The sequence below is a fragment of the Bombina bombina genome, chromosome 12 (assembly GCF_027579735.1).
Source record: "Bombina bombina isolate aBomBom1 chromosome 12, aBomBom1.pri, whole genome shotgun sequence".
Classification (NCBI taxonomy): Eukaryota; Metazoa; Chordata; class Amphibia; order Anura; family Bombinatoridae; genus Bombina; species Bombina bombina.
The window spans coordinates 22,715,703-22,724,816 of NC_069510.1; the positions used below are offsets into that span (position 1 = coordinate 22,715,703).

The following is a 9,114-nucleotide window of genomic DNA, read 5'->3' on the forward strand; positions in this document are numbered from 1 at the left end:
CCTCAAGCAGTAAGAGACTGCACACTGTTCCCCCAACTGAAGTTAATTGCTCTCAACAGTCCTGTGTGGAACAGCCATGGATTTTAGTTACGGTTGCTAAAATCATTTTCCTCATACAAACAGAATTCTTCATCTCTTTTCTGTTTCTGAGTAAATAGTACGTACCAGCACTATTTGAAAATAACAAACTCTTGATTGAATAATGAAAAACTACAGTTAAACACTAAAAAACTCTAAGCCATCTCCGTGGAGATGTTGCCTGTACAACGGCAAAGAGAATGACTGGGGTAGGCGGAGCCTAGGAGGGATCATGTGACCAGCTTTGCTGGGCTCTTTGCCATTTCCTGTTGGGGAAGAGAATATCCCACAAGTAAGGATGACGCCGTGGACCGGACACACCTATGTTGGAGAAATTTGGTTTATTTTTAGCCTTGAAAGACCTATCCTGAGGAAGGGCGTGGCCCTTACCCCCAGTGATATCAGAAATAATCTCTTTCAAGTCAGGGCCAAACAGCGTTTTCCCCTTGAAAGGTATGTTAAGCAATTTGTTCTTGGAAGACGCATCCGCTGACCAAGATTTTAGCCAAAGCGCTCTGCGCGCCACAATAGCAAACCCTGAATTTTTCGCCGCTAATCTAGCCAATTGCAAAGTGGCGTCTAAAGTAAAAGAGTTAGCCAATTTGAGAGCATGAATTCTGTCCATAATCTCCTCATAAGAAGAATCTTTATTGAGCGACTTTTCTAGTTCATCGAACCAGAAACACGCTGCTGTAGTGACAGGAACCATGCATGAAATTGGTTGTAGAAGGTAACCTTGCTGAACAAACATCTTTTTGAGCAAACCCTCTAATTTTTTATCCATAGGATCTTTGAAAGCACAACTATCTTCTATAGGGATAGTAGTGTGTTTGTTTAGAGTAGAAACCGCCCCCTCGACCTTGGGGACTGTCTGCCATAAGTCCTTTCTGGGGTCGACCATAGGAAACAATTTCTTAAATATAGGAGGAGGGACAAAAGGTATGCCGGGCCTTTCCCATTCTTTGTTTACAATGTCCGCCACCCGCTTGGGTATAGGAAAAGCTTCGGGGGGCCCCGGGACCTCTAGGAACTTGTCCATCTTACATAATTTCTCTGGAATGACCAAATTTTCACAATCATCCAGAGTAGATAACACCTCCTTAAGCAGAGCGCGGAGATGTTCCAATTTAAATTTGAATGTAATCACGTCAGGTTCAGCTTGTTGAGAAATTTTCCCTGAATCTGAAATTTCTCCCTCAGACAAAACCTCCCTGGCCCCCTCAGACTGGTGTAGGGGCACTTCAGAACCAATATCATCAGCGTCCTCATGCTCTTCAGTATTTTCTAAAACAGAGCAGTCGCGCTTTCGCTGATAAGTGGGCATTTTGGCTAAAATGTTTTTGATAGAATTATCCATTACAGCCGTTAATTGTTGCATAGTAAGGAGTATTGGCGCACTAGATGTACTAGGGGCCTCCTGTGTGGGCAAGACTGGCGTAGACGAAGGAGGGGATGATGCAGTACCATGCTTACTCCCCTCACTTGAGGAATCATCTTGGGCATCATTTTCTCTAAATTTTGTGTCACATAAATCACATCTATTTAAATGAGAAGGAACCTTGGCTTCCCCACATACAGAACATAGTCTATCTGATAGTTCAGACATGTTAAACAGGCATAAACTTGATAACAAAGTACAAAAAACGTTTTAAAATAAAACCGTTACTGTCACTTTAAATTTTAAACTGAACACACTTTATTACTGAAAATGTGAAAAAGTATGAAGGAATTGTTCAAAATTCACCAAAATTTCACCACAGTGTCTTAAAGCCTTAAAAGTATTGCACACCAAATTTGAAAGCTTTAACTCTTAAAATAACGGAACCGGAGCCGTTTTTACATTTAACCCCTATACAGTCCCTGGTATCTGCTTTGCTGAGACCCAACCAAGCCCAAAGGGGAATACGATACGAAATGACGCCTTCAGTAAGCTTTTTCTATGTATCTGAGCTCCTCACACATGCATCTGCATGTCTTGCTTCCCAAAAACAACTGCGCAATAGAGGCGCGAAAATGAGGCTCTGCCTATGAATAGAGAAGGCCCCCAGTGAAAAAGGTGTCCAATACAGTGCCTGCCGGTTATTTTACATGATTCCCAAGAATAAAATAACTCCTCAAAACTATGAAGTATTAAAAATGCTTATATATCAATCGTTTTAGCCCAGAAAAATGTCTACCAGTCTTTAAAGCCCTTGTGAAGCCCTTTATTCTTATTTAATAAAAATGGCTTACCGGATCCCATAGGGAAAATGACAGCTTCCAGCATTACCAAGTCTTGTTAGAAATGTGTCATACCTCAAGCAGCAAAAGTCTGCTCACTGTTTCCCCCAACTGAAGTTAATTCCTCTCAACAGTCCTGTGTGGAAACAGCCATCGATTTTAGTAACGGTTGCTAAAATCATTTTCCTCTTACAAACAGAAATCTTCATCTCTTTTCTGTTTCAGAGTAAATAGTACATACCAGCACTATTTTAAAATAACAAACTCTTGATTGAAGAATAAAAACTACATTTAAACACCAAAAAACTCTAAGCCATCTCCGTGGAGATGTTGCCTGTACAACGGCAAAGAGAATGACTGGGGAAGGCGGAGCCTAGGAGGGATCATGTGACCAGCTTTGCTGGGCTCTTTGCCATTTCCTGTTGGGGAAGAGAATATCCCACAAGTAAGGATGACGCCGTGGACCGGACACACCTATGTTGGAGAAATAGCGTTTGGTCGTGTGCGGCTGGAGGCGCTCAGCTTGGCATTAGATCGAAGGCAAATAAAGGTAATTTGGGAGCCTCGTTCTGATGCCATCACAAACAGCATCAGAACTTCAGTGCCAGCTAAGGGGGTAAGTTGCGCAGCGATGGCAGCAATCAAATATTTATGTATATGCTAATATACATATATATTTATGTGTTAATATGTGCATATACACATATTAACACATAAATATATATGTATATAAATATATACATATATATTTACTGGGAACACACAGTTCCCAATGACCACAATGTAAAGTTTTTTTCCCAACACCCCACTCCCCCCAACCCCAAGCTTACGGTAGCAATAACCAGCCACTTGTAATGTCTGGTTAATTATCTCGCTTCCTCAAACGGGCAAATTTGCCAGTTTGCAAGAAGCGAATAATTTAACGCTCTACTTGTAATCTAGACCTTAGTGTCTATAAAGCAATGGGTGCTGCCATTCTTTCTCTGCTGTGGCCAATAAGGGACAATTAGAATAGGTCACTAGAATGAGCATATTGCAACAGAGTTCTGCACTTCCATTTCTAACAAGAACTGAAAAGCTCACAATTTCAAAATGGAATTATGCTAAGAGGGGACAAAATAAATAATGTATTGCAGAGATTTTATATATATATATATATATATATATATATATATATACACATATACAGTATATATAATTTTATATTACCATCTTTAACCATCTTTAACACAATTATATATGTTAACAACAGGAACGCGCACTTTCGATCAGATAGAAAACAGGTGACATAAGCCTCAATCAATTGAAAACATAGGAGTAGATTTCACAAAGGTCGAGCGAACATGATTCCCTGTAGCGAATCATGTCCGCTGAACCTCGCTAAATGCCGACAGCACATTGCACAAGCATTTCTGGTTTAATGCTTGTGCAATGCCGCCCCCTACTCACTGGCAGAGGCCATCAATCATCCTGATCGTATAAGATCAGGATGATTTCAGTCTGCCACATTGCCTGAAACATTGGGGCTCCGAAGCAGCATCCGCTGCTTAATAAATCAATGCCAGTATCTCACCTAAACAATAAGACCTCTCAGCGGTGTAATCTGTATCAATGAATACAGCCCAGTCTCATTATCAAATTCACCCAGTCCACTCTCCTTTTATCCAATGGTAGGTTTTAATTATTATTTGGTTAAAGTAATAATTTGATGATTTATATTATATGCATATGATGTTGTAGCTGTGAATTATTTTCCATAAGTTTTATGGAGACACGAGAGTCCTAACTGGCATTAAAGGCCTTTAACCCCTTAACGACCAACGACGTACAGGGTACATCCTACAGAAAAAGGTCCTTAACGACCAAGGACGTACCCTGTACGTCGTCAGTGTTTTCAAGCAGTGGAAGCGCTTTCTAATTTACTTTCTAATTTACTCCTATTATCAAATTTTCTTCATTCTCTTGGTATCTTTATTTGAAATGCAAGAATGTAAGTTTAGATGCAGAGTCCATTTTTGGTGAACAACCTGGGTTGTTCTTGCTGATTGGTGGATAAATTCATCCACCAATAAAAAAAAAAGTGCTGTCCATATACTGAACCAAAAAAAACTTAGATGCCTTCTTTTTCAAATAAGGATAGCAAGAGAACGAAGAAACATTGATAATAGGAGTAAATTAGAAAGTTGCTTAAAATTGCATGCTCTATCTGAATCACGAAAGAAAAAATTTGGGTTCAGTGTCCCTTTAAGTATAGGCTAAAGAAAAGCTGTGTAAACATAGCCAGCATAAAAAATACACTCCCAGTGGGAGGTAGGAGAGATAAGCAATAAAATGTAAATGTTTAATTGCTCCCTTAAAATATTGGGCTTTGGTATACACACAGAGATAATAAAAAGAAGCATATGTGTGTACAGAAGTGATAAAAGACTGCACCATCTTTCAAAGCCTTTAAGCAGGCCATATATAAAGAATTTATCATAGAACAATATGATATTTGGTTTAAATTAGAAATTAATACTGAAAGTTTTTTTGAAAAATGGGAAAAAATGCTAAAAACTTTAAATTTAGAGGAACAAAAATTTGTAATTAAAATATTTTTTGTTGTGCTATTTGAACATAACATAATAACTAAAAGAAAATACACTCAGAAATGGTTGAAGAGTATAATGTAGCAATAAGTAGTTATATTAAGGATAAGAAAACATGTTTAAATGATTTTTTTTCTTTTCTGAATGTTACTTTATAATGTTAAACAGACTGGAAACCCGGTGACAGGGTAAATAAGTATGTATGGAACAAAATTATAGCGAATCATGCCCGCCCTGCATCGCTAAATGTCAATAGCGTACGCTGTCGGCTTTTAACATTGCACAAGCAGTGAACTTGTGCAATCCCCCCCCCCCCCCGCAGATTCCCAGGGGGTGTCAATCAACCCAATCGTATTTGATCGGGCGGAATGTTGTCCGCAGCCTCAGAGGAGGCGGACGAGTTAACTCTTGTTTCAACCGAGCCTGAAGACTCACGCGGAAACAGAGGTGTACGGCCCTATTTGGGCCATGATAAATCGGCCCTAATGAGTGTAAAATATAAGAAAGTTGTATATTGATTTATCAAAATGAAGGATAGATGATGTTTGTACTATTGATGCTCTTTTATTAATTGGGGGGGGGTTTTATGGATTTTTCCTCAATTTTTGTTTATCCTGATGATTGTATATTATATATATTGAAAAAAAATTATAAAAATATATTTAAAAAAAAAAGGTGATAAAATAAGATGATCTGATTTCCCTGAAATCTCAACCCATCTTAATAATAATAATAATAATAATAATAACAATAATAACAATAATAACAACAATAACAATAATAATGCTGTTTTAGTTTCTGCCAATCTGTGCTGTAGTTTCTAACATAAACATTTACTAATGTTGTTTGTCTTTGCAGCATTAATAATACCAGTTTCTTATACAGGAAAACAAACAAAATATTTTCAAGAATAAGACACAATAAAGAAATGTCTTCAGTGACAGTTACTTGGTCAGCAAATTAATGTATATAGAGACATATCTACAGAGGAAAGTATATTGCGCAGTCACTTAAACTAATGAGTAAGGACACTCAACACAATGTAGCACAGACCCGGTCACTGAGACCTTTACATGTGGAGTTAAAACAACCTTTGAACTGGATGCAGCAGAAGAATAGGAAGCCATGAAATGAAAGCAACTGGATAAAACATAGTTTCCCATTCAGATTAATTCTATTAACGTTTCAAAATCCAAGAAAAGCCAAAAGTATCCACCAACATTCTAGTACTGGTAAATGCAGAAAGTTGCAAATGATTATTTAAAATGCATAAACGAATTGAATCTGAAAGTAGTAAATGATTTAAATGAGATGTGGTTTCCTGTATTTGTGCCTTATATCCTTCAAGCAATGAATGAAAGATTATCCATTCCACATAATGTGTTCCAGTGGCCATAGTTCCAAGCCAAATCCAATGCATTATTAGCTGCTGCAACTTTCAGAGTCAGCCATTGACTTTCACAGAACGAAGCCATAGAAAACCCAAAAAATAACAACCCAAAGGTAGAGGAGGTTGTGGATGTCATGTGCTGGGCCACTGTTACAGAGATCCGTGTCACAGCAATGTATCCTCACTCCAGGCAGCTCCTGTTGCTGGCAGTGACGGGAGGTAGCACACCCACTTGTCAAGAGAATTCCCAACACCACTAGAAGGAAAAATATCACAATTATCATAACAAGCAGCACTGAGCTGTGTTAGATGCAATGGTCATACTATGACAAATGATAAGAAATGAATAAAGACCGGTGAGACCAGTAGCATATGCAGATTCTTAGGTTAGATAACAGGCAGTGCTTCCCTCTATTCAATGTTTTTACCTTTAGCCTGATCATTTCAATTTCACTTTAAAGGGACAGTCTACTTGAAATTTTGTATTCTTTTAAAATATAAATAATCCTTTTATTACCCATTCCCCTGTTTTGCATAACCAACACTGTTATATGAATACACTTTTTATCTATCTAAGCCTCTGCAGCCTTATCCGTTACCTTAGTGTTTTTGACAGACTTGCATTTTAGCCAATCAGTGCTTACTCATAAATAACTCCACGGGAGTGAGCACAATGTTATCTATATGACACACATCAACTAGCACTGTCTAGCTGTAAATAACTGTCAAAATGCACCGAGATAAGAGGCGGCCTTCAAGGGCTTAGAAATTAGCATATGAGCTTTCCTATGTTTAGCTTTCAACAAAGAATACTAAGAGAACAAAGCAAATTTGATGATAAAAGTACATTGGAAATCAGTTTAAAATTTCATGCCCTATCTAATGTCATTAAAGTTTAAGTTTTACTAGACTGCCCTTTTAATTTAAAATATTTATACTAACTATGCATAAATCAGACACCCCTTTTGACTAGGATGTCCCTAAGCATGTGTCCAAGAAAAGATAATACACACTTTCCCAAAAAGATGCCTTTCTTAAAATGAAGAATAGTATTCCAGGTATTATAATTATTATTATATTATTATTTATATTTTTTTGGGATAATTCAATATGCACATACTAAATTGTGACAATTTATCATGAACAAATATCTGACTAATCCAAAGCAACAGACTACTACATCAATAGATTATTTATTTCTGTTATCAAATGTGCTACGTTCTCTTGGTATCCTTAGTTAAAGATTCCTCATTAGCCAATCATATGCATACGGGAAAGGTTGAGTCCCAGTAAGGTAAAAATACAACGAGGGCCAGATTACGAGTGGAGCGCAAACGTTTGATTGCAAGCGATATCAGGTTTTTGCGTTCATTTGCGCACAGGTTAAATTGCGCTGGTGTTACAAGTTGAAAGTAAACAAGATTGCTTGAGTGTAATTCAAGTTAACGCTGGTCGGGTTAGTGCATTGTCAGACCTGTGATTTACTGTTTTGCAAAACAAAAAAGTGTCACAAAACATATCAAAAATACATTACAAAGTACAATTACACTTATAATAACACCATCTAATAAAAAGTATGTTTAAACAATATTGCTCAAAAAAGTTATAAGGGGTCAAAGATATGAGGTCTCCGGTGTTAAAAAAAGGAAGCCAGAGGGCTGTAACATAGATATATACACATGTCATGTTTTTTTCCACTTTTTTTGCTCCATTGACTTCCATGGGGGTATACGTGAACAAGCACACAATATTCTAGATTCGGCTTTTTGCACATTGGGTTAGCGCAAGCTCGATAACTTTTTACTTTCAACTTGTAATACCAGCACAACCCAACGCGCACAAAAAATTTACTTCTAGAGCAATTAGCGATATATCGAAAGCACAAAATTGCACTCCACTTGAAATCTAGTCCAAAATTCTTAATATTCAGCAAACATTCATCATTTTTCTAAAACAAAATATTTGGGTGAACAAATATAATTTTTAAAAAAATTACACATTCAGCGGTCCTTCGTTCACAACTTATTTGGCAGGCTATTGTTGTAGGATTTGGAATGCACTTCATCTAACGTATGTTAAAAGACTTTAGTCTCATTGTATTCACATATGAATAACTATATCACAGTGCAGACCACTTATTTAATAATCTAATTATGTATTAAAGGGACAGTTTACTATAAAATTATATACCCGTAATTTATTTCCAATTATCCATTTTACCTGGTGGAGTGTATTAAATTGTTTACAAATGACTCATTTACCTTTATTATGACATTTGAAATAGCCTGTGGTATCCTAACCTATACTGAAAATTTCAATCCCCAAGTATTGGCTACAAATGAACTATGTAAACATAGCCAGCAGACAAAATTATGATCCCAGTGGGAGGTAGGAGAGATAAGTGATAAAATGTTAATTTTCAATTGTTCTTTTTAAGTATTGGTCTTTGATATACAATCAGAGCTAATGAAGCATGTGTGTATGTGTCTACAAAGTGATAAAATAAGAATTGATTTTCCTGTAATCTCACTAAATTTTAATGGGTTGTGGTGTAAAGCCCCCAACTATTTCATATATAAAAATAAACATCCTCCCTTGGAAAACTTATAGCCTCCTTTGGGTTTCAGTACCACTTATATGCTGATGATACCCAAATCTATGTTTCCGCTCCCAATAGCTCTCCCTCTTTATACAACCAGACTTCCAACTGCCTCTCTGCAAATTTCTCTTAGATGTCTTCACACTACCTCCAACTCAATCTGCCAAAACTGAGCTGCTTCTTATTCCCCCTCTTTCAGACATCTAACACCTGACATTTCTCTGACGGTTGGAGACTCT

At 37.1% G+C, this 9,114-nt stretch overlaps 1 long non-coding RNA gene across 1 annotated transcript in view; it reads right to left on the reverse strand.

Moving 5' to 3' along the window:
* Positions 1 to 6,442: 6,442 nt before the first annotated feature.
* Positions 6,443 to 9,114, reverse strand: part of LOC128642910 (uncharacterized) — a 27,587-nt gene continuing 24,915 nt past the window's right edge. The window contains exon 3 of the long non-coding RNA XR_008399731.1: positions 6,443 to 6,532. This is a non-coding gene — a long non-coding RNA (uncharacterized LOC128642910). The remainder of the gene's footprint in view (positions 6,533 to 9,114) is intronic.